Genomic DNA, 23,666 nt, shown 5'->3' with positions numbered 1-23,666 from the left:
GATGTGTGAGTGGGTGATTCACTTGGTGCATGGTTTCAAGAGTGCATCTGTGATGGACTGTATGGGTGGGTGAGTATATGTATGGGTGTGTTAGTGAGTGAATGTATATCTCAGTGTTACATGTGTGAGTAACTACATATGTGAAAGGTAATATATATGTATGTTGGAGTATATAAATGGCTGTTGGGCCTGTCAGCCTTAGGGTGGTCTTCCCCTACATGTTGGCCCTTTTGCCTCCCATTTTTACCTTACATTTTGTTGGGCTTAGGACTCTAGGCGCCTCACCACTGCTAAACAGTGCTGAGGTGCAGGTGCTCTCCCCTAAAACATTGTGACATTTGCATATCCGCATAGGCCCTCCCTACCGCAGTGAGGCCTAACCTTCCATAGGTTAACATTAGGGACCCCCCTTTATGGAATAACTTCTGACTGGGACCAAATAAGTATGTCATGTGTGGTCTTGTTATATTCGGGGCGGGGAACCCTTTCCAATGATTTATGGGATTGGGCCACTTCTACTTTAGGGATCCCACTTTTAGAAAGTTGAACCTTTTCCAGCCTACACTTAGTCTGGGCACTGTAGCTCCCCCATCCCCTCTGCATACTGATAGCCTGCCTGGGTTGGGAGGTGGGTGTGGTTATTCACATCTTCTCCCCTGGAATGGGCTGTGACCAGCTGCCCACTGTAGCCTTAACGGCCCTGTCTTTCGTCATTGTGGCAGCCAGGTCAGGGAAGGCAGGGAACATACCTGATCTCCCTTGACTCTTCTAGAAACCCTTGCCCCCGACCCTTACAGAGACTTCTGCCCCCTTCTATTCACTAGACTGTAGGATATATAAGGGAGGGTCCTGGTTTCACCTCTTGGTTATACTGCTGGAGTGAGGACGGCTGCGACAGGAAGGATTACCATTTGGAAGGAGGCTGACTGCTCCAGGGAACTGCTGCCCCAACCTGCTGAGCTGCCTTACCGTCTGCTGATCCTGCCCTGCTAGGGGGACCTAAAGAAACATCTCCAAAGTGTCTCCACAAGGAATACTAACTGATCCCCTGGACACTGGGATCACAAGACCAATAAAGAAATTTCAGGGACTGCCTCTACAATGCTGTGCGCGAGGAGCTGCCTTGCTTCTAGAGGACTACAACTTTGTAGCTGCTGGCCCGAGACAGAACGCTGTTTCAATTGCCCCCAGGATCCCCGCCATGGCCCATGTTCAGGCGCACCAGAATTACTACTGGAATCCCCCCGGCTGGCTCGGGAGACCCGGGAAACGCGTGCACTGCCCCACTGACGTAGGAGCAGGGCCATGCTGGGATTGGGCCCCATCAGCAGGGCCACGCTGGGATTGGTGCCCTCTCAGCAACCACCAACGCAGGGATTGGTGGAGACGCTAAAGGTGTTGCCCAGAAACTGAAGGCTTCCCCAGCGAGGAACCGCCCATGACAGGAAGAAAGGCTCCGGAAAAAGGATTACCCCGCGAGCAGCCCACACTCAGCGCCAACCTCCCCAGGTAAAACGCCCGACCCACACTGCTGTCCATTGAGCTGCCTGGGCAGGCTGGAGGGGGGTCAGCTGGTCTGTTGCTCGTGTGGGTTGGGGGAGGATGGATTCTAGGAGGGCATAGTCCTTTACAACCCCGTCGGGAAAAACAGTACGGGCAATCGCTACACAAAGGGAGCATGCTCAGAAGAGCCCGACTTTCCTTTCTGGCCACATTTCATGCTGCAGGCACAACGGAGGCACAGTCCCCGGGATATCATCCATATTCTTACTGTGAGCACAGCAGGTTTCATTTTAGTGTCAGTTTAATCCCTGGGGAACCCAGACCATTTTACTGACCTTGGCGGGTGGGACCCATTTAAAGGGACATTAGTTACAACTGATCCTGCGCACTAGGAAGAGCGCCAGCATTAAAAGACCCCATGATTTTATCCCACAACTCATTTCCCACAGGACTTATAACCCCTACAAATACTAGAGACTGAACCAGTGCCCATAAGGGGGGCCCAAAAGACTGAACTGGTGTCCTTATGAACAGTGTCCTTTAGCAAAGACTCACCTAAACCTGCACATCCATGATTATACTGCACAAGGAAAAATATCTGCATATGTGAATTTTGATGATCTTGCCTGAAACTTGAGATAAAGATATTTTTATTTGGTGTGTTGTCTTTTTCTTTAGGATGTGTTTTAATGTGTACTGTTGGTGTGTGTTGCACAAATACTTTACACATTGCCTCTGAAGTTAAAACTTCCAGCTCTGAGTCAAGCTACCCTGTCGGGAGCGGTGGTCCCTACTTGGACTAGGGTGCATACCCCAGCCAACTAGAGACCCCGGTTCTAACAATGGCTGTAAGTGAGAGTGTGTGATTCTGAGAGTGGAGGTATGGATGTCTGTGTGCTTGTATCAGTGGTTGTATAAGAGCGTAAAAATGTGCTAATTTCTGTGTGAGTGATTGAGCAGGTGTGTATATAACTGTACAGGTGAGTAAATGGCAGTGTGATTAATTATTTGCATGGCTGACTAGGTGTGTGAGTACCTCCATGGATGAGTGGTGGTGTGTGAGTGTTTATATAGGTGTATGAGTGCTCATATAGGTGTATGAGTGCATACAATAGGATAGTCCTGTACTGAGTGACCAAAAGTATGGGTGACTGTATGGGTGAGTGCGTGGATGTGTGTGTAAACCTAAGAATCAGTGAGTGTGCATGTAGTGATTTCTGTTGAAGTGTCTATGCTTTTGATAATGCTAGTCTGTAAATTAGAGTGGGTGTATCAAAGGGTATATTAGCGTGTGAGAAGATGCATCAATTTATCACGTGGATGCTGTCATCAGTGATGTCATTTGAGATGTAATCTGTGATGTCATCAGTGATGTTACTGACCATGGCCTGAGTGATGGAATATGTGATGTCATCAGCAGTGCATTGTGGGGGTGCGAGTTATAGTTAGCAGAACTAACTATAACAGATGAATTTCTATGGTTTTGTACGAGTGAAATGTCCAACTAACTGTAGCACCCCTGAAACCTATGTTTTTTCAGGGAATTTGTAAGGTTTTTTAACTGCTAATTTCAAACTATAACGTGACTGAAACCTATGTTTTTTTCAGTGAATTTCGAAGGTTTTTTAAATGCTTTATTTCTAACTATAACATGCCTGAAACCTATGTTTTTTTAGTGAATTTCAAAGTTTTTCAAATGCTAGTTTCTAAAAATGCCTACAGAGGTAGGACATGTGAAGAAAGAAGAAAAAATGCACAGAACGAAGCAAGCACTACAGAGCTGTGTTGCAGAGAGTTGCCAAAAGGGGCTTTGCCTGGACCACCTCTCTGTTACGCAGGTCTCTGGTGCTTACTGGAGGTACCTTGTGGGGTAGTTGGCGCCCAGGGGCCCTCAAGATTGAAGGGAAATTAATTTCCCAACTCAAAATGTGCCGCAGGGCGTATTTGCACACGTCACCTCAGGCCCTGCCCCCTTCCTTCACCACTGTGTAAACACGCCCCAAGGCACATTTAAGTTGGGGGATTAAGTCCCCTCAAATCATGAGGGTCCCTGGGGTCCAACTAGCCCACTAGATGCCCACAGTAAGCGCCACAGTGCTATGTTGCAGAGAGGTGTAAAAAGGGGCTTTGCCGGAGCAATCTCTCTGCAACGCAGCGCAGTGACGCTTCCTGGAGGTAAGTGGTGGGCTAGTTGGCCTGCAGGGACCCTCAGGATTGAAGAGGAATTAATTCCCCAACTTGGAGTGTCAATGGTTTCAATCATGATACTCCATATTTTATAATGATTGTTGAAAGGTTATGCCTACTGTATGATGAGGTGTATCAGTTTGTGGAGTTTAATAAAAAAGAGACTAGCTAGAGTTGAGGGGGGGGAATTAACAAGATTTAGTGTTTAAATCCAAGTGACTCAGTTTTGTTTCGTCAAGGGGTAGTGGCACCTGGTAGGTGTGCTCATGAAGCTCTCACCCACCAACCTAGTTGGTGGCATGCTTCATCATCGGGCCCACCCAGTGACACCTAGCGTGTCCCGGGTGTGCTTCGACGCCTGATTACAGTGGAGCAGGTATATCGCTGAGTGTGCAGTGAAGGGTGCTTTGAACGTGAATTTAAAATGGCTTGGCGGAGGTCCCAGTACCCGAAGATTAATTAGACTTTAATACCTGGGCCACTGTCAGCGGTTAAAAATAAGCAGTGGGATGTTAGAGGCGAGTTACGACCTCCCACATCCTTTGATAGGTCAACATGTTTCAGCCAGTGCCTTATGAATATGCCTGCGTGCAAGATGTCATTAAATTGTGAGAAGCCGTGAGTCTCGTGTGGCCTCCTTCCATATGGGTTCCTGCATCGAATTTATTTAGAAACGGCTTTCCCGGTCGCGGAAGGAGGCCCACCGCTGCTGCGGGTCTATGCTGATACCAGACGGTTGTCAGCAGGAAGAACGAGAATGCGGACGCTCTGCAGGGGGGTGTCATCTACAAAGCAGTGCATGCATCAACATAAGGTTCACCTCGATCCACTGTGGATTTACAAATCGAATATGTGGCAAAGATCAGCGCACCCACATGGGGAATACATTTTGGCACTAAAGATTCCAAAATGCCATAGAGCCACGCCCATCCGGGCAGGAACTTTTAAATCACGTGCACAACGAACTGAGCTGACTGGCCATTTTAATGCCGCTGAGGAAGGGATTTTACAAACCGGTTTGTACATCGAATTTATATATATATATATATATATATATATATATATATATATATATATATATATATATATATATATATATATATATATATATATATATATATTCACTGAAAAAACCATAGGTTTCACACCAGTTATAGTTAGGAATTAGCATTTAAAAAACCTATGAAATTCACTGAAAAAACCATAGGTTTCACACCGGTTATAGTTAGGAATTAGCATTTAAAAAACCTATTAAATTCACTGAAAAAACCATAGGTTTCACACCAGTTATAGTTAGCTGGAAATTTTACTGATATAAAACCATTGAAATTCCCACGTTATAGTTAGTCGGACTCACTATAACTTGCGCGTGCAATGCACTGCTGATGACATCACATATTACATCACTCATGACATGGTGAGTGACATCACTCATGACATCACTGATGACACCATCCAGTGAATATGTGTCTTTCTGAAAAATAAATATTAGTGAGTTATGTTTAAATATTTAAATACATATATTAGTGTTTCACTTTGTGTATAAGTGGCTACATGTGTTGATAAGTAGCTACATGCGTATGTATATGGGTTATTTGATATTTTTATTAGTATCAGTTTGAGTGTCTATATGGTTTGGTGGGGGTATTACTTAGCACATAGATGCATGAGTGACTGACTCTTTGTTTGTATGTGTTTTGAAGACAGCATATGTACAGGACTGTATGGGTGGATGAGTGTCTATATGTGTTTGTTAGTGAGCGAATGACTGTCTCACTAGTGTCTTTATCAGTAACTACTTATGTTTTAATCTAGTATATATGAATATTGATGTATATAAGTGAGTATATGTGAGAGTAAGAGATTGTAAGAGTTCCTGTTTAAATAAGTATGTGTTTCTATAAGTGATTGTTTAAGAGAATAAATATGTGTAATTTTCAATAGAAGTAAGGTGGAAGTGTGTGTATAACTCTATATTCAAATAAATGGTTGTTCAATAGTTTATTTGCACGTGTGAATATGTGTGTGAGCAACTTTTGGATGAATGTCGGTGTGTAACAGGATGTATAGGTGTATCTCTTCATATGATGAGTGAGTATATGTATGAGTGACTATATAGAACTGTTGGTGAATGAGTGGATGTGTATATAGATAGTGGAAGTACAGAATTGCTTGTTGTAACTGATATAGGTATGTCCATTTTTTAAAAATTTCAGTTTCTATTTTTGAATATGTGTCTCAAGGGTTACTTTACACTGAGAGGAGGTCTGTCACTGTGTCACAAGGATGGTGTCATCAGTGATGTCATGAGTGATGTCACTCACCATGTCATGAGTGATGTAATATGTGATGTCATCAGCAGTGCATTGCACGCGCAAGTTATAGTGAGTCCGACTAACTATAACGTGGGAATTTCAATGGTTTTATATCAGTAAAATTTCCAGCTAACTATAACTGGTGTGAAACCTATGGTTTTTTCAGTGAATTTAATAGGTTTTTTAAATGCTAATTCCTAACTATAACCGGTGTGAAACCTATCGTTTTTTCAGTGAATTTCATAGGTTTTTTAAATGCTAATTCCTAACTATAACTGGTGTGAAACCTATGGTTTTTTCAGTGAATTTCATAGGTTTTGTTAATGCTAATTCCTAACTATAAGTTTCACTTTATAAATAAGACTGTTAGCACTCTAGTTGTTCTTTTTAACACTCTGGTACATTCTGTCATTGGGCTACAGTTGGGCTACATCTAGTTGAAATTTGGGCTACATTTACAATTTTTGGTCTCTGGTGGCCATCTTTGGGCTACATTGGGCTACTTTGGGCTACATTTGGGCTACATTTTGGCTCTAACATATATTAAGCCCAATGTAGCACAATACATATTTTTATAAAGTTAATTTTTTTACAAACCACTTCAGAATAGGGCTACCTGTCCCTACAATTATCCCATTTTTTTTTTTTAATTTTTGGGGGGAGCGCTCCCAGAGCGCGCCCCGGAGTGCGCCCCGAAAAGCGTATTTCTGAAAAGCGCCCCCTGGCGCGCTCCGGGGAGCGTCCCATGAGCGCCAATATCGCAAACGAAAACATGATCGTGACGTATCGCGTAGCCGCGACCGTGTGATACGCACGGCGTAAGCGCACCCGGAAGTACTCGAGCGAATACGATCGCACAACGTAAACTTCCGACGCGCTTACGCTGCGCGCCCCCGGGCGCGTAGTGTAAGCGCGTCGGGTCATGTGAGCAGAAAATAACACTTTTCATTGGTTCATAACAGTTTTAGTTTCATAATGATGAAGCCCCTGGTCTTGTGACCTGAAAATAACACTTCTCATTGGTTCAGGACAGTTTTTTTTTCCAAATGATGAAAGACCCCACCTTTTTTCCTTATTCTGACTTTGTCCTTTGACTGAGGAAGACCTGTTTGTTGCTCTCTCTACTTTTTTGCTCCAAATAATGGCTTCAGTAGTAGCATCAGCTGGTGCATCTGCCCCACCACCACCACCACAATCACCAAGAGTACCAGCTCCAAATTATATTGGTGGTCAAGAACAGGAGGAGGAGGAAGAGGAAGAGGAGGAGGGGAGAATAAGATGGCTGCCAGAAGAAAATACACCTTACAAACCCAAACCACACATTGTATGGCAGTTTTTTTCAATCCCAGAGGGGCAAAAAAAGGTGAATGCGCCCAAGGTGACTTGCCTCATCTGCAATGATGAACTTTCACGGGGCAACCCAAACAAAAAATATTCTTTTGGTAACTATACCATGATTCGGCACATGACCAGAAAGCACCCAAACAACTACTCTCGTGCAGAGTTCAGGGAACTGGCCAGTAACCTCCCCCAGTCATCAAGGACCCCCTCCCAAAGAAACCAACCCACCTCATCAGAACCAGAAACATCCGAGGTGATGCCTTGCATTCAGCCGAGATTTGCTGATTTTAAAATCACTTGTTCTGCATGTGGCAAGCTTATCGCCTATGGCGAAAAAAGCGTTAAGCTCATCGTCCTTGCAGGTGATAATCACAAGTGCCCCAAAAAGAAGTAATTTTTTGGGTTTTTTGTTTTTTTGCTCCAGTTGAGCCAGTTTCAATTCCCTTTTTTTGTTTCTCCCCCTAAAAAAATACAAAAAAAATATAAAACTGTTTAGAAAAGCCAAAAAAAGTTCAAAAAGTTCAAAAAACACAAAAAAATATAAAACAACAAAAAGAAGAAAAAAAAAAGTTCTTTTTAGAACTACCTCCAATTTCTAAATAAAAACTTCATTTTTTAAAAACTCTGTCATCTTTTTCCCTCATTTTACGCTCTCCGGTGCGCTACCTGGTGCGCGTACCGGGCGCTTCCCCCGCGCAAAACAAAAAAAATATATATTTTAAATGCCCCGCGGGGCCCCCACATCAAACCTAGGGGGTCAAAGGAGTCTATCCCTGACGCCTTATGGTCAGTTCCCCCTTTGTTTTAGCCACCTCTTATGTCTCGATTTTACCGAGACACAAGATGGCGGCCGCTCTGGACTGTTTCGAATGTTTACAGACACCCGAGAGCCAATCAGCTTTCCATGCGCACCTCGCGTCACGCGCCCGGAGCGCTCCCTGGTGCGCGCTCCGGTGCGCAGCTATAGATATATATATTTTTTGTAACCTAAATTACTCAAAATCCACTGCAGCACATATCTTGAGACATAGCAAAGGCACATCAGGCTACCAATCCCTACAATTTTGCCAAATTTGGTGGAAATCCATTCAGCCGTTCGGGTTAAAAGTGAAATCGACCGCCCTATGGAAATTAACATGGGGAAAACGCGTTTTGGGACCCCCCTTTTATCTCGGCCCCCGCTTGATGTATCCCCCCCAAACTTTCAAGGAAGGACCGGAGCTCGACGAGGCCATTTTCAGGAAATTTTCAGGCAGATTCGTCAACCGGTGCCAAAGTTATTCCAAATAGAATTTTGAGATTTAACATTGAAAAAAATCCTAACTATAACATATATATTCCAACACTTGTGGCTTTTGATTTCCCAGCTCCTTTGTGGTGCGTAGCTCCTGTGGTCAAAAGCCAAGGTCGCTCAATATTATCACAAAGCTCCCCGGTCTTCCAGACGGAACCAGGCATTTGTAATGCTGAAACGCGTAAAAAGTGTGTTTCATATGTCAATTTTGTTGTACTATATTTATAAAAAAGCTATGTAGTAAAAAGTGTGTTTCATATGTCAGTTTTGTTGTACTATATTCATAAAAAAGCTATGTAGTTTTGGCCAGGATTATGTTGGAGAGTTGTTTTAGGTTGTCTTTTAACACAGTGGTCCCCAAACTGGGGTCCGCAGACACCCAGGGGTCCGTGACACATTTTCAGGGTGTCCGCAGGAAGCAGTTTTAAAAGCAATGCAAAGTCCCTTGAATAATCAGCAGTTTTTGGGCAGCAAAAAAAGTGTCAAGATAACTCCGGTGATTAATGTACATGCTAGAGAGAGATGGGGCCTTTGTCCAGTGGCAGCTTCGACTCATCTAAGGAAGCGCAGATGCTTAATATGCCTGCTGCAAAGAATGTCTACCATGCATTAAAAAAACTGTATTTTGTTTTGTGCATAGCTCAGTGGTATCCTGCTTTTGCCACAGAGATAATTTTGGTATTGTGCAGTTCACAAGTTCCTATCATAATTTAGCACAGTGAGCTATAAACTGCCATCAAAAAGCGGCATGCAAACAGCATGGTACAAGTTAGTAAGTTATGCTTACGCAGTCTTTCATTATCCCGATGCTGATAAAAAGGTTTGTTTGGATAGAAATAAATCCTTTATTAAAGTCAACGCTAACCGCTGTGTTATGTTTTGAATCCTGAGTTTGTGCTTCTCCAGACCAAGCACTCTTAAAAAATGCCTACTAGTATGGATGATATGTGAATCCTACACCTGGTATTCCCCTTTGCCTTATGTAAGATTTTCTATTCACTGATCTACACATGTATGATTCATTGTCTCTTTATGTGTGTGATGTAAAGTGCTCTGACACCCTACAGTGGTATGAGAGGTGCTATAAAATAAATTAAATACATATGCTATAGAGAGATGAAGGGCACTGTTGGAGGTAGTAGTGAGGGAATCATTGATGATTGTCAATCATTGAAGATTGACAAAAGATTGCTGTATCCTGGTGCATAGTAAGGTCATTAATATGCTTTAAAAGCGAATACAATTTAATTTAGAATGTCAAATGTCTTGTAAAATGAACCATTTTCCCCAAACTTTTATGGGGGAGAGCCCCCAAAGCCCCCTTCTATTGGTCAGGCTCACTGGCTGAACTTGGTGTGCAGGGACTGGTATGACAACATTTGCCAGAGCAACTTTAGGTTTCCAATCCAGCCTTGGCAGGACGAGGAACCTTGGGCAGTGAAACATAATTGCGAGATGCAGCACCAACCTTCTCATAAGGATTTTTCGATTTTTTGCAAATATTTTCAATATAAAAATACTAAAATCTTTAGTAATTCAAGTGTAGTGTTTGTTTGATGTGCACATGTGTGTTTTTTTTCGAATTACAGTTATAATTCTTGATATTTAAATAATACAAATTCCTTGGGGGTCCCCGGCTTCCAGCAGTGACTTAATGGGGATCCACAGGAGTGTAAAGAGTAAAGTTTGGGAAACACTGTTCTAACACACTACAAACACAGATTTACTAATCTAATAGGACGGCATATTTTATTAGTATGAGGAAATAATAATATGTTTGATAGTGTTCAAATAGTAAAAATGTGAAGTCAAGACCAGCGTAACTTCAAAGAGATAAAAGTATCTTTCATTTTACGAACATAACCTGTTAAATTGGACTGTGCTAATCACATGGCTCATGTAGTACTTAAATGGCTGGGTTGCAAGGTAAAAATGACTATTACAACAGATGTTTTCTTTATTCTTTGTATTATGTTTCTAAGTGTGTCATCCATTTTCAATTCAAGCTAGGTAGAGGACAGAATGAGAAAATGTCAATAAATCTGTATAACAATACACTCCACTGCTTGCAGCGTCATTGACAATAAAAAGACTAGGATAACTGTGTTGGCAAGGTTACCACTTTCAAATAAATTGAAAAAAGCAGCTCTTTTGGCTTACATAGCCCGAGAGCTGAATATTTATTTAAAAGGCACACAAAAACGTTTTCCTGCAGAAATTACAAAAAATGGATTCAAAAATGATATACACTGTCATATCAAGAAAGGAATTGTTCTGTGCAGTACTGTATTAGATATCAATTTTATCAAAACTCAAGTACGAACATATCAGAAACAGCTTCTTTTTATGAACCCTTGCAGGATTGAATCTCCATGAGGGATTTCGAATTAACTTGAACGTATATGCTTTATAAAAATAGAATTTAAAAACAATTGGAAGGCAACAAACACCACAATAGGGATTATGCTCTTAGTGTACACAATCTTACTTCTTTGATATTCACACATTAGTGAATGTAATCCATTGGGTAATCTATCGTTTATATATTCAATTCAAGCAATGTGCCTTAGTATTACCAAAACATATACAAAGCAATCTCTGTGTCCTGCACATTTCCTTGGGTTTTGTAGTGAATGTAGTTCTTTTTTGACCTGTGTGCTTGGTACAGTAACAAAGGGCCATATGTATCATCATCACCATTTGTGATTTCTAAATAGCTATTTTTAAGGAATAGCTATTTAGAAATCGCAAAATGGTATGTATGTAGAAAATCACTATTTTTTAGCGATTTCCAATTATTCCTTATTTGCGAATTCGCAATTTGCGAATTCGCAAATAAGGAATAATTTCCCATTCATTTCTATGGGCCAGGAGGCCCATAGAAATGACTGTGAAATAATTCTCAATTTGCGAATTCGCAATTTGCTAATCGCAATTTGAGAATTATTTCAAGGGTGCAGGACACCCTGCTGCACCCCTGAAAATTACATGTGTGTGCATATGGCGCCCATACATGCCCAATGGGCATGTATGTGCGTCATATGTCTCCCTCACAAATGCACAATTGTGCATATTTACAAGAAATTGCAAATTACCACCAACTACAAGTTGGTGGTAATTTGCGATTTCTAAACCTGAATTCGCAATTTTGAAAAGCTTCATACAAAGCATTTAAGGAATCGCAAAATTGTGATTCTTTAAATGCTTAAGCAAAATAAGGAATCGCAATTTTTTGCGATTCCTTATTTTGCTAATTTTTCATACATTTCAAAATCGGAAAAAAGGCCGTTTGCGATTTGCTAAGGCCGAAATTCTGCGAATTTCGGCCTTAACGAATTGCAAAAAGGCTTGATACATATGGCCCTTAGTTTACTAGCTAGAAAAGCTGGAGAGGAGCATGTCTTTTCTTCTCTGAGACAAAGTGGCAACCACTACTGATGTACAAGGGCACATGTGCAAGCATGGCCATGCACTCACATATGCCTAAATGAACAGGCACATGTGCTGTATTGGGAAATAAATTGAATAGTTTGTGACAGGGGTGTGTGTGTGTGTGTGTGTGTGTGTATTGGTGAGTATTGACTTCTCATTTCTGTTGGCTTGATTCACAAAGGGAACTCTATGTGCAGAAATCTATGTACATGTATATTTTTTCCTAAACCCGGACAGAGATCTAGGTCCCCATTTACTAAATGATTTTTTACTAGCTTGTTGTGGATGGCACTTTGCTCATCCAAAACACTGCTAGAATAACAGACATTTGAGGTGAGCAGATTCAGAGTCTAGGTAGTATTGTAGAATGCTCCATATAAAGGAGTTGCTCTCCACCTAAAACTTTGGAACTACTGAGGGTTCCCTATTTCTTTTGTGCATAACTTATGTGGTACTCTAAGCCTGAAAGGTCACTGTTTGACTTACACTTAGTGCTCTCTTGTGTCCGGAAAAAGCTATGCTTCGTTGAGGAGCTTTAACAAGCAGGAAACATGTGTCAGGAACAGCTTTTATTCATTGCAGGTTGGATTGGATGATATTTTTCCAATACTAAGCTGTAGTACCATGCCTTGTGTTGTTAAAATGTTTTTGCCTTTTTTCGAGTTCAACTTGAAAAGCTCTAACTTATCCTATGATTAACGACATTTCTTTAAAAATGACAGAACACTTTTTTTTGCTTTTCTAGCTTGGTGTGGGAGGCACTGTGCATAACCAGTGTTTTAAATCTCTGCTAGAAAAACAAACATATGAGGTTAGCAGAATTAGGGACTGATTAAGATGTTGGCAGTGGTTGTGCCGTCTGTCCGTTTTGGTGGTTTCAAGTACTCCTCGAGTTGAAGGAGTCTGACCAGCCATGTTTAGATGTGTGCAAGTTCTGTTGGCTCTGTAACTGCCAGGCCGGTTGTATTCTACTGAGCCGATTTAGATTTCCCAGTTGTTCTGGCATTGTTCTGATGGCAGATTCCTGAAGGAGTGAGTCCCGGGTAGAGTAGAGACTGGTAAGTACATTTTATTTTCATGACAATACACATATATGTTGTGCTTTCGTCAAAAAACATATGAAGGTAATGTGTTATGTCCCTTTTTGTTACATATTGCATGCCACACTAAAAGCACACACAGACTTCTGAATGCATAACACATCCAAGCACCACAACTACAATATTTTTTTTCAAGTGTGAATACCGGTGTGTTAAAATAAACGCTACTGCATTACTCATAATAAACAATTGTATGTTAGAACAATGCAAAAATACACAAGGTTAGAGCTGTTGTCAAGACATGATTCATAGTAAACCACACAACAAAACCGGGGGTCTAGAGACCAAAGAATTATGGCTGGCTCATTACACTCTCTCAAAAGTTAATTCAACTTTGTAATTACTTTTGTTGCAATTCAATAAAGGGAACTACATGGCTGCCTCCATATACCTTCAGTGATCCGGGAAAAAAAACCATTTGGCAGGAATTTTCAGACTCTGTCAATGCAGTTGAGGTGGAGGTACTCAAAATGGGGAACAGATATGCACACATCTCACACAAGTGACTCTAGTACAGCTTTCACCCCCTTATGTTTTTATAACTTTATAATGATTAGATTTAGGATGCTTTTCTTAAAACACACATATATATATATATATATATATATATATATATATATATATATATATATATATATATATATATATATATATATATATATATATATATAGAGAACCAATGCTGACCTCTTTAGAAATCAGCGAGACACATGCTCCGGGCTCAAATGAAGGATTTATTTGGCAATTATGCAGTCGCTTCCTGAAGTTTGTGAAACGCCATGGCAGACGCGTTTCTGGCCCACATTGGCCGTCATCAGTGCCAGTTCCACAAGAAAACAAAAATTTCAAGCGCTCCAGAGACCACTTCAATATCAGCAGTCCCTTGGCTCCTCCTCCTCCAGGTGAGTGTAGTAACAGCGTTGCACCTCCCAGGCGCACTGCCTGATGGAACCTGCAGTCCACGAGGTCCCGTATACCAGTGTATGGGACAACAGACTCACTTTCGTGCCCCCAATTGCTTGGCGCTTCCTGCATTCCACCACAGGGTTCCTGGGTATAATGTTCCGGCCATTACCTTCAAATGAGCCCTTTTCAGGCAGCACAATGCCGCCTCCTCTCTCCCCTTCGCGCAGACACACACCAGCTGGTTAGTACCTCTGCTAGGGGGGGCGCCGTGTTGTGCTTCTCACACTTCACCACAGTTTTTGCTGATCCACGGAGCTCCAGAACGAGAGGGCCTGCCCCTTGCCGGTATCAGCAGAGACCCGGCTACACAAGGAGAACCAATGCTGACCTCTTTAGAAATCAGCGAGACACATGCTCCGGGCTCAAATGAAGGATTTATTTGGCAATTATGCAGTCGCTTCCTGAAGTTTGTGAAACGCCATGGCAGACGCGTTTCTGGCCCACATTGGCCGTCATCAGTGCCAGTTCCACAAGAAAACAAAATTTCAAGCGCTCCAGAGACCACTTCAATATCAGCAGTCCCTTGGCTCCTCCTCCTCCAGGTGAGTGTAGTAACAGCGTTGCACCTCCCAGGCGCACTGCCTGATGGAACCTGCAGTCCACGAGGTCCCGTATACCAGTGTATGGGACAACAGACTCACTTTCGTGCCCCCAATTGCTTGGCGCTTCCTGCATTCCACCACAGGTTTCCTGGGTATAATGTTCCGGCCATTACCTTCAAATGAGCCCTTTGCAGGCAGCGCAATGCCGCCTCCTCTCTCCCCTTCGCGCAGACACACACCAGCTGGTTAGTACCTCTGCTAGGGGGGGCGCCGTGTTGTGCTTCTCACACTTCACCACAGTTTTTGCTGATCCACGGAGCTCCAGAACGAGAGGGCGTGCCCCTTGCCGGTATCAGCAGAGACCCGGCTACACAAGGAGAACCAATGCTGACCTCTTTAGAAATCAGCGAGACACATGCTCCGGGCTCAAATGAAGGATTTATTTGGCAATTATGCAGTCGCTTCCTGAAGTTTGTGAAACGCCATGGCAGACGCGTTTCTGGCCCACATTGGCCGTCATCAGTGCCAGTTCCACAAGAAAACAAAATTTCAAGCGCTCCAGAGACCACTTCAATATCAGCAGTCCCTTGGCTCCTCCTCCTCCAGGTGAGTGTAGTAACAGCGTTGCACCTCCCAGGCGCACTGCCTGATGGAACCTGCAGTCCACGAGGTCCCGTATACCAGTGTATGGGACAACAGACTCACTTTCGTGCCCCCAATTGCTTGGCGCTTCCTGCATTCCACCACAGGGTTCCTGGGTATAATGTTCCGGCCATTACCTTCAAATGAGCCCTTTTCAGGCAGCGCAATGCCGCCTCCTCTCTCCCCTTCGCGCAGACACACACCAGCTGGTTAGTACCTCTGCTAGGGGGGGCGCCGTGTTGTGCTTCTCACACTTCACCACAGTTTTTGCTGATCCACGGAGCTCCAGAACGAGAGGGCGTGCCCCTTGCCGGTATCAGCAGAGACCCGGCTACACAAGGAGAACCAATGCTGACCTCTTTAGAAATCAGCGAGACACATGCTCCGGGCTCAAATTAAGGATTTATTTGGCAATTATGCAGTCGCTTCCTGAAGTTTGTGAAACGCCATGGCAGACGCGTTTCTGGCCCACATTGGCCGTCATCAGTGCCAGTTCCACAAGAAAACCAAAAAAGGCATACATTGGCAGCACAATTCATTGTGCCAAAAAACATGTCCTTGAACGTATTAGGGCTATCCGGCACAATAACAGACAGTATCCAGTTGCCAGACATTTCTATGAACAACACTTTCAGAATGAAAAACTGTTGAGGATAGTGGTCATCGATGATGTCCCTAATAACATACGGGGGGGCAATCGCAAACTTGCTTTGCGAAAACTAGAGTCCAAATATATCATAGATCTGGAAACTATGATTCAACATGGACTTAATTCCAGTGAGGAGCTAGCTATCCACCTGCATTGAATACTCTTCCTTTGTGTATAGATAGAATGCTTTGAAATAACAGTGCAATTATGTAATGTATATAGAATTTTGGAGAACTAGATTGTTTTTATCTGCTGCTGTTTAAATTTTAAATTCCCTAGTGTATTTTGATACTATTAGTTGATTGTACTATTCTGTTTTATTTTTAGGTGGTGGCACATTTTATGGTGAAGGTGGTTTCCGCTTTTGGACATTGCCTAAAACGGAAGTATCTGTGTATTTACATCGAGAAATACCACTGTTAACACATGCCCACTGGGGCGAGACCTTCCGTTTCTCCTGTTGATGCTTACTACGAGATCACTATTATGATGAACTATGTTCTTGCCCACTTGGGCAAGATGCACTGCTGCTTTTTGAATACTAATTATGCTAAAAATCCGGTATATGCCAATTATTGTTGTATATAGTATAAGCTGACACTTGGAGATACACTATGAAATGTATTTGGTATTTCAACACATTGAACTTAGTGACGACTTTGACTAGGCTAAAATGGCGGCACCATCGTACATTACTGTTTTACCTTACTTTATCACTGTGGTTTAAGTCTTTTGTTTGTGTTTACTCACGGAAATGTATTTGAATGTGCTAACTGTGAAGCTTCCTTAGCGTGATCAAGTTGTAAAGTCGAAACGCGTTGCTGTGCAGTCTACATACGAATAAACTACCTGCAATCCATGCGAGGTGTCCGTGGTAATTCTTCCTAAGTAAGGGAGTGCTGTGGCGCAATAGTGTACAGGGCTGCCGGTGCCCTGACCACGGACCGCCCTGCAAGACGGCTTCTTTCATTACTGGAGCCTTTGTTGTATATATCTATATATCTATATATATATATATGTATATATATATATATTCACTGAAAAAACCATTGGTTATAGACCATATATAGTTAGGGATTAGCCTTTTCAAAACCTTATTTTACTCACACAAAACCATTGAAATTTCATATATAGTTAGTTGCACTAACTATATATCGCGCACCCGCAATCCACTGCTGATGATGTCACATATTACATCATTCATGACATGGTTAGTGACATCACTGATGACATCACTGATGACATCTCAAATGACATCACTGATGACATCACTGATGACAACATCCAGTGACTGTATGTTTCTGTAAAGTTAAAATATGTCTTACATATTGAAGAATGAGTGGATGTATAAGTGTCTGGATGAAGGATTTAGTAGGTGCATGACTGACTGTATGAGTGAGTGATTAAATGTGTCTCACTGAGTGCATGGGTTAGTGACTAAACTGTTTTAATTTGTGCATCATTATATCTGTTGTTCTACAAACTGCTGCATATGTTGATCAGTAGCTATATGAGTAACTGTATGGGTTATTTATTGGTTGTCCAAGTATTTGTATGGGAAACTGAGTGTGTGTGTATGGGTGGCTGAGAGGTGTGTGACTCTGTACATAGATGTGTGAGTAGTTGATTCACTATATGTATGGGTTCAAAAGTGCATGTGGAAACAGCTGTATGGGCGGTTGACTGTGCATGAGTGTATTAGTGAGTGAATGGATATCTCAGTGCTACATGTCAAAGTAAGTACATATGTAAAACACAGTACATGTGAGAGTTGACATATATAAATAACTGTGCATAAGAGCCAGTGAATGTGTGAGTGGCTGTATGGATCATTGTGAACATGTATCAGGGATTGTATAAGAGAGTAAAGTAAATATGTGTTAGTATATGTTTGAATAAGTAAGGTGTGTATAACTGTATAGTTGAGAAAATGGAGGTGTGATTGATTTTTTGCATAACTGACTAGGTGTGTGAGTAACTCCATGGATGAGTGACAGTCTGTGACTGTCTGTTTACACTGATTGTATCTAAGGTTATATTAGAGTCTGAAGAGGTTCATGGTATTATCACATGAATGATATCATCAGTGATGTGATCAGTCATGTCAAATGAGATGTTATCAGTGATTTTATCAGTGATGTCATTTCAGATGTCATCAGTGATGTCATTTCAGATGTCATCAGTGATGTCATTTGAGATGTCATCAGTGATGTCATCAGTGATGTCACTAACCATGTCATGAATGATGTAATATGTGACATCATCAGCAGTGGATTGCGGGTGCGCGATATATAGTTAGTGCAACTAACTATATATGAAATTTCAATGGTTTTGTGTGAGTAAAATAAGGTTTTGAAAAGGCTAATCCCTAACTATATATGGTCTATAACCAATGGTTTTTTCAGTGAATTTTCAAGGTTTTGTAAATGCAAATTCCTAACTATATATGGCCTATAACCTATGGTTTTTTCAGTGAATTTCATTGGTTTTTTAATAGCAAATATCAAAAGCTGTAAAATGTCAAGTACGTGATAGGTAAAAACTTTTTCGTGTTTATGCACGCTGATGTGCTTTGAACGCTGCCCCCCTCTCTTTTCTCTTAGTAGTACTCTCTCTTTGCAGATAGTGAAGAGTAGTTAACGCAGGCCTTTACCCCCGTTGTAATCCGTCGTGCCTGCTTGTCTCTCCATTTGATTGATTGTTATCCAAGCATTTACTGTTTTACAATTGATTCTCTTTGGTTCATTCTCTATTTACAAACAAGCACAAAGTCGCAATACTCTGTTTAGTCTTTGCAGATAGTGAAAAATCGTGTAAAAAAATAAAAGTAATCGAGCAAAATCAGTAGGCCACTAATTGGATCTCTTTTTGACCTCGCTAAAATAGAAACATTAGGAACAACCCTTCATGAGAAGTACGAAAATAGTGAGATGAACTGAGCTCCACACCATGAGGGCTGCAAGACAGCTCGGCTCCGTCACCCACCCCGCCCAAAATAACGACAAACCCTATGCAAATATAAAAAAATATAGACAACACACCAGCAAAGTAACAGGGTAAAACATTTTATTAAATAACTATTTACATTAGGTTGGTTTATGAGATGATGTCAGTAGTGGACCGATGTGTGAATAGGTCGGAAGCAGCACAAGGCGCCAAGATCCGGATGGCAAGTCCTGGATGTTGGGTGCCATAGTTCAGAGTTCTGAGTTTGAGCCTTTTTCAATGCCTGTTTTTTGTTGTTTCCCCTCCATCAAAAACAAAAAAAAAATATAAAACTGTGCAAAAATACAAAAAAATCAAAAAATGTTTAGAAAAGCAGTGCTTGTAAGAGTGTCTGAAGCTTATTTCCACCTACTGCAGCTTCACTATTCTCAAAGTAAGTGTCGTTTGTGGACCTGACTGCATTTGAAAACAATGTTATATGGTACCTCCCTAAACCGCTTGACGGAGGCCCCCGTGGGGCGGTGTGATGGCACGGACTCGGAGAAGACGCTTGGCTCCGACCCCCTCCCCAAGTCTTATAGCACTGGTGTAGCCTGAGATCGCCCCCGACATAGGCGGCCGGCTCCCGGGGTCCGGCGGAACTTTTTGCCTTTTGATGACTCTTCTATTCTGGACTTTGTCCCACAATCCGTTTGACCTGAAGACACGCTGTAGTGGGGCGCCCCTTTACCGTTTTAGTTGTCATTCCGCCCGCTTTTGCTACACTGTGCCTCTTCCGCCATTCAGCTGTTTACCGCCCGCTCTTGCGACTACAGCGTCTCGCTCACCATGTAGTTGAGTTGCTCCCGCTCTTGCGGTGCAGCGATAGGCGACTGCCACAGGACTCTCAAAATGGCGGCCGACTCTTCGGTTTTGGGCCTGATCCACTAAAATGGCCCTGGGACACCTTGGAACTCGGACGCTTCCCTGATAGGGCTTGGGTCCCATTCTCGAAAGCGTCCCCTCAGCCGTGAAGATTCTACAAAAGTCTTGGGGGCCCTCGACTCCTGCAGGCTGCCCTGAGCAGTTCTTAGCCATGTTATCCAATGGGAGGTGGATAACATGGCTAAGAGCATTTGCTCGATAATGCATGAATATCGCTGACTTTTCAGCGATATTCATGCATTGCGGCCGTTTTTTATCGCATTTGCGATAAACCTTGCTAATAGCAAGGTTTATCTGCGATAAAAATCGCCGATGTGCGGCGATAATTTTTGTCTCTAAACAAGTTAGAGACAAAAATTATCGCTAGTTGTTGGTAATATGCCCCCGGGTTTTTGCTTGCAGAAATCGGGAGGCGGGAGACTAGCACTGAAATCAGTAGTCTCACGCCTGAATCGGGAGAGTTGGCATGTCTGGATTCTCTACAGCTGGGGCCATAAACTACATCCGCAGGGCTAGGTGATAGCCTGGGACCGGCCTGGCATCTAAAATGGCTGCTGTGCACGACAAAATTGTGGCATTGGAAAAAAGGGAAGATGGCGCAGACAATGTTTATCAATAAGGATTCATTTATAACAAAATATTTTATCGCACTGACAAATTGGCGGTCAACACTTCCTGATTTCCATCGAATCGAACGTTAACAGACGTCACGCAGCAAAAAAAAAAAAAAGCTCACGCACAGCCGCTGGAAGACATGTATCAACATATATGAGCCTCCTCAGCCACCCTCAGAAAACATAAGGGATTAGGATACGTCTCCCGCACCCCCTTATACCTAGTAATTTAATTAAAACGAAGCACAAAATGGTGAATACCCGTTTCGCTACCAGTTTGCGGCCCAGTTCGCGGCCCGTGAAGCGCTTCTACCGTGAAAAATATATATTTTTTTTATTTTCCCCACGGGACCCTTTAATAACCCCAACAACATTCCTAGGGGGTCAAGAGGGGTATACCTTGCCCCCTTTCATTAAATTCCCCCTTCGTTTTTCACCTCTTCTTCTCTCTCGATCCTACCGAGAGATAAGATGGCGGCCGCTCCGGACTGTTTAGAATGTTGACAGACACCGGGGAGCCAATCAGCTTCGCATCGCAAAGTTCCGTTTCGCGAAAAGTAAGCGGAACGGAGCGCAGCCCGGAGCGCTGTTACAGATATATATCTTGTTTTGAACGTTAATTTCTCAAAATCCACTGGAGCACATATATTGAGACCTAGCAAAGGCACATCGGGCTAACAGTCCCTACAATTTTGCCAAGTTTCGTGCAAATCCATTCAGCCGTTCGAGCTAAAAGTGAGGCCAAAGGCCCTATGGAAATTAACATGGGAAAAATGCGTTTTGGGACCCCCCTTTTTTCTCGGCCCCCCCCTTGACGAAACCCCCCCAAATTTTCAGGGGCTGCTCAAAAACAAAATGTGCCTTTTTCCTGAAAATTTCAGCCGATTTCGTCCACAAACGCCAAAGTTATCAGACATAGAATTTTCAAAAGTCCCATAGACAAAAAATCCTAACTATATATACCTACTGGCGACCGCCAGTAGGTACTATATATATATATATATATATATATATATATATATATATATATATAATATATATATATATATATATATATAGAGATATATTAAGTCCAATACTCACCCACTACTCCGAATGAGCCCGACACATGCAGGGATTTAGACCAACTGGAATTTGTTCTGCAAATCACTTACAGCGTGTAGGGATCAAAGTTAAAAAAACGCTGTGGCAGACGTGTTTCAGCCGCAAGGCTTTCCTCAGTGCCTGGTTTCAAGCAGTTCCATACACCTGGGGCAGGTCTAAATCTTCTGGTGTTACTGTAGCTCTTCCTCTGCTTCATGCTGTGATACACCTCACGCTGGGCTTGGACCCGCTGCATGATGGCAGACGGAGTCCGACGTGGTGACCACTGCCATGAGCAGACTCCCAGTGGTGTCCCAAACCCTGTTGGCATCCGGATCTCATTCAACCAACTGCGGATCCAAGTAAGATGAAAGATTTCAGGCTGAGACCAATTGAATCCCCCACAGAAAAGACTGCATCCTCTCTCCCGTGCAGCAGAATATAAGCACCGTGGTGATGTAACCGCTTGGGGGGTGACACGTTGCATTTAGGTACAGGGTCCAAAGGTGCTTGCTCACGCATCACACCTGAATGAGAGGGCATGCCGGTTACCAATGCCTGCATACTGGTATAAACATTAAATATATATTCATCGAAGGTTTGCTGTGCTCAGCCGCTCAACCATCCAGAGGTGCCGGTGCCTGCGACGGCTGCAGCTGCCATCAATATAACAACTCCAGAAGATTCCAGTCAGTACAGGAAGAAACAATGCGGCACACCTGAGGATAGCACAATATTTTTTATTGTGCATAAAAACGACGTGTTTCGGCGGTTAGCCTTTGTCAAGTGGTACAATGTGCTACATTGCCTGTAGAAATAACTGTTGCTGTTCATAGATAGTGACAACATGCTGCATATGTTGAATGAATTCAGTTTTTTAAAGAAATTCACAATTACACTGTGTAACTTTGGGATGGCAATCAGCATATCTCATTATTAGACAATAATTATGAATGCAATTTTTATATTGCGATTGTTGAGAAGGTAAATCAATAAAGTTTTCAAATTCAGTTGGAACACGGTATGCTCCCAAAAATTTATACAATCAGTGTTTCTTAAAAAGGCATAAATTGTTTTATTCTTGCAAACAGAGATTTTGTTTCATGATATACTCCTATTCTAAAGACGGTGTAAACATAAATCCAGCCTTCACAAGTGTGTGAAAAAATAATAATGTTATCGATTGGGAACGCTATTATCAGAAAATACTTTAGATATTGTTGATAACATAAGGGCTAGTAGGTACATTATTGGCCTGAATTACAATATATGCACAATAAATAAACTCAAAATCAATTATATTTGCAGTTCAAAATCATAAATACTAAATTAAGACAAAAGTAGCTGTCACCACTACTCTAATAGAATCTGCACAATTGATCATAAGGCAATGATTGAAAAACATGATCACGTGTATGCGCAGTGCAAAGAAATGTGACAGGCAAGGGATTCATAGTATGTAAGGGTTATTAGGTCTTTTTGTACGCCATAACGTATTACAAATTATTATCACCTACCATCCATACAAACTAGTCTCATATCTTCAATCAGATACAATGCCACAATGTGCTACTTCATAACATATAAAAACTATGGAATAGATTAGGATCAAAATCAGATAAATGTGTTGGTTGGCAAATGCCATTAGCCTACAGAGGTTACCTTTGTGGATTTACGAGCATACCAATTAATATATCTAATAGTGAGGGATGGCCGGAAAACAAATCTGGGATGCCGTATGTGCTTCTTAATGTTGGCATTTATTTTGGAAGTCAATACAATAAAAATATAAATCTTGTTAAAAGCATAACAAATGTATTGTTTTGGTTCTGTCAGATGTTCTGGATTTGCCAGGGCTTCTTCACTCCTTCTTCACTCCTTCTTCTTGTCCTTTTCTTAGGTCACAAGTTCAGTCATCAGTGCCTCATCCCCAGATTACCAGGAGAGAACACAAGTAACATTGTGGTAATATTAGGATCTGTCCAATTGGTGAAGTAATAAAGGTGACCGTTACCACACCCACATAGCACTTAAAATCCCTTTTCTTTCGATAATTATCTTTTATAGCTTCTAACCCTCCGATAGGGGGGGTGAGTAAAAGAGGGGAGGTTTGGTGCATAAAGGAGAG

This window comes from Lissotriton vulgaris, chromosome 1_1, assembly GCF_964263255.1.
Source record: "Lissotriton vulgaris chromosome 1_1, aLisVul1.2, whole genome shotgun sequence".
In the NCBI taxonomy this organism is placed as follows: domain Eukaryota; kingdom Metazoa; phylum Chordata; class Amphibia; order Caudata; family Salamandridae; genus Lissotriton; species Lissotriton vulgaris.
The sequence above is the reverse complement of the archived record's forward strand: the minus strand, read 5'-3'. Positions refer to the sequence as shown.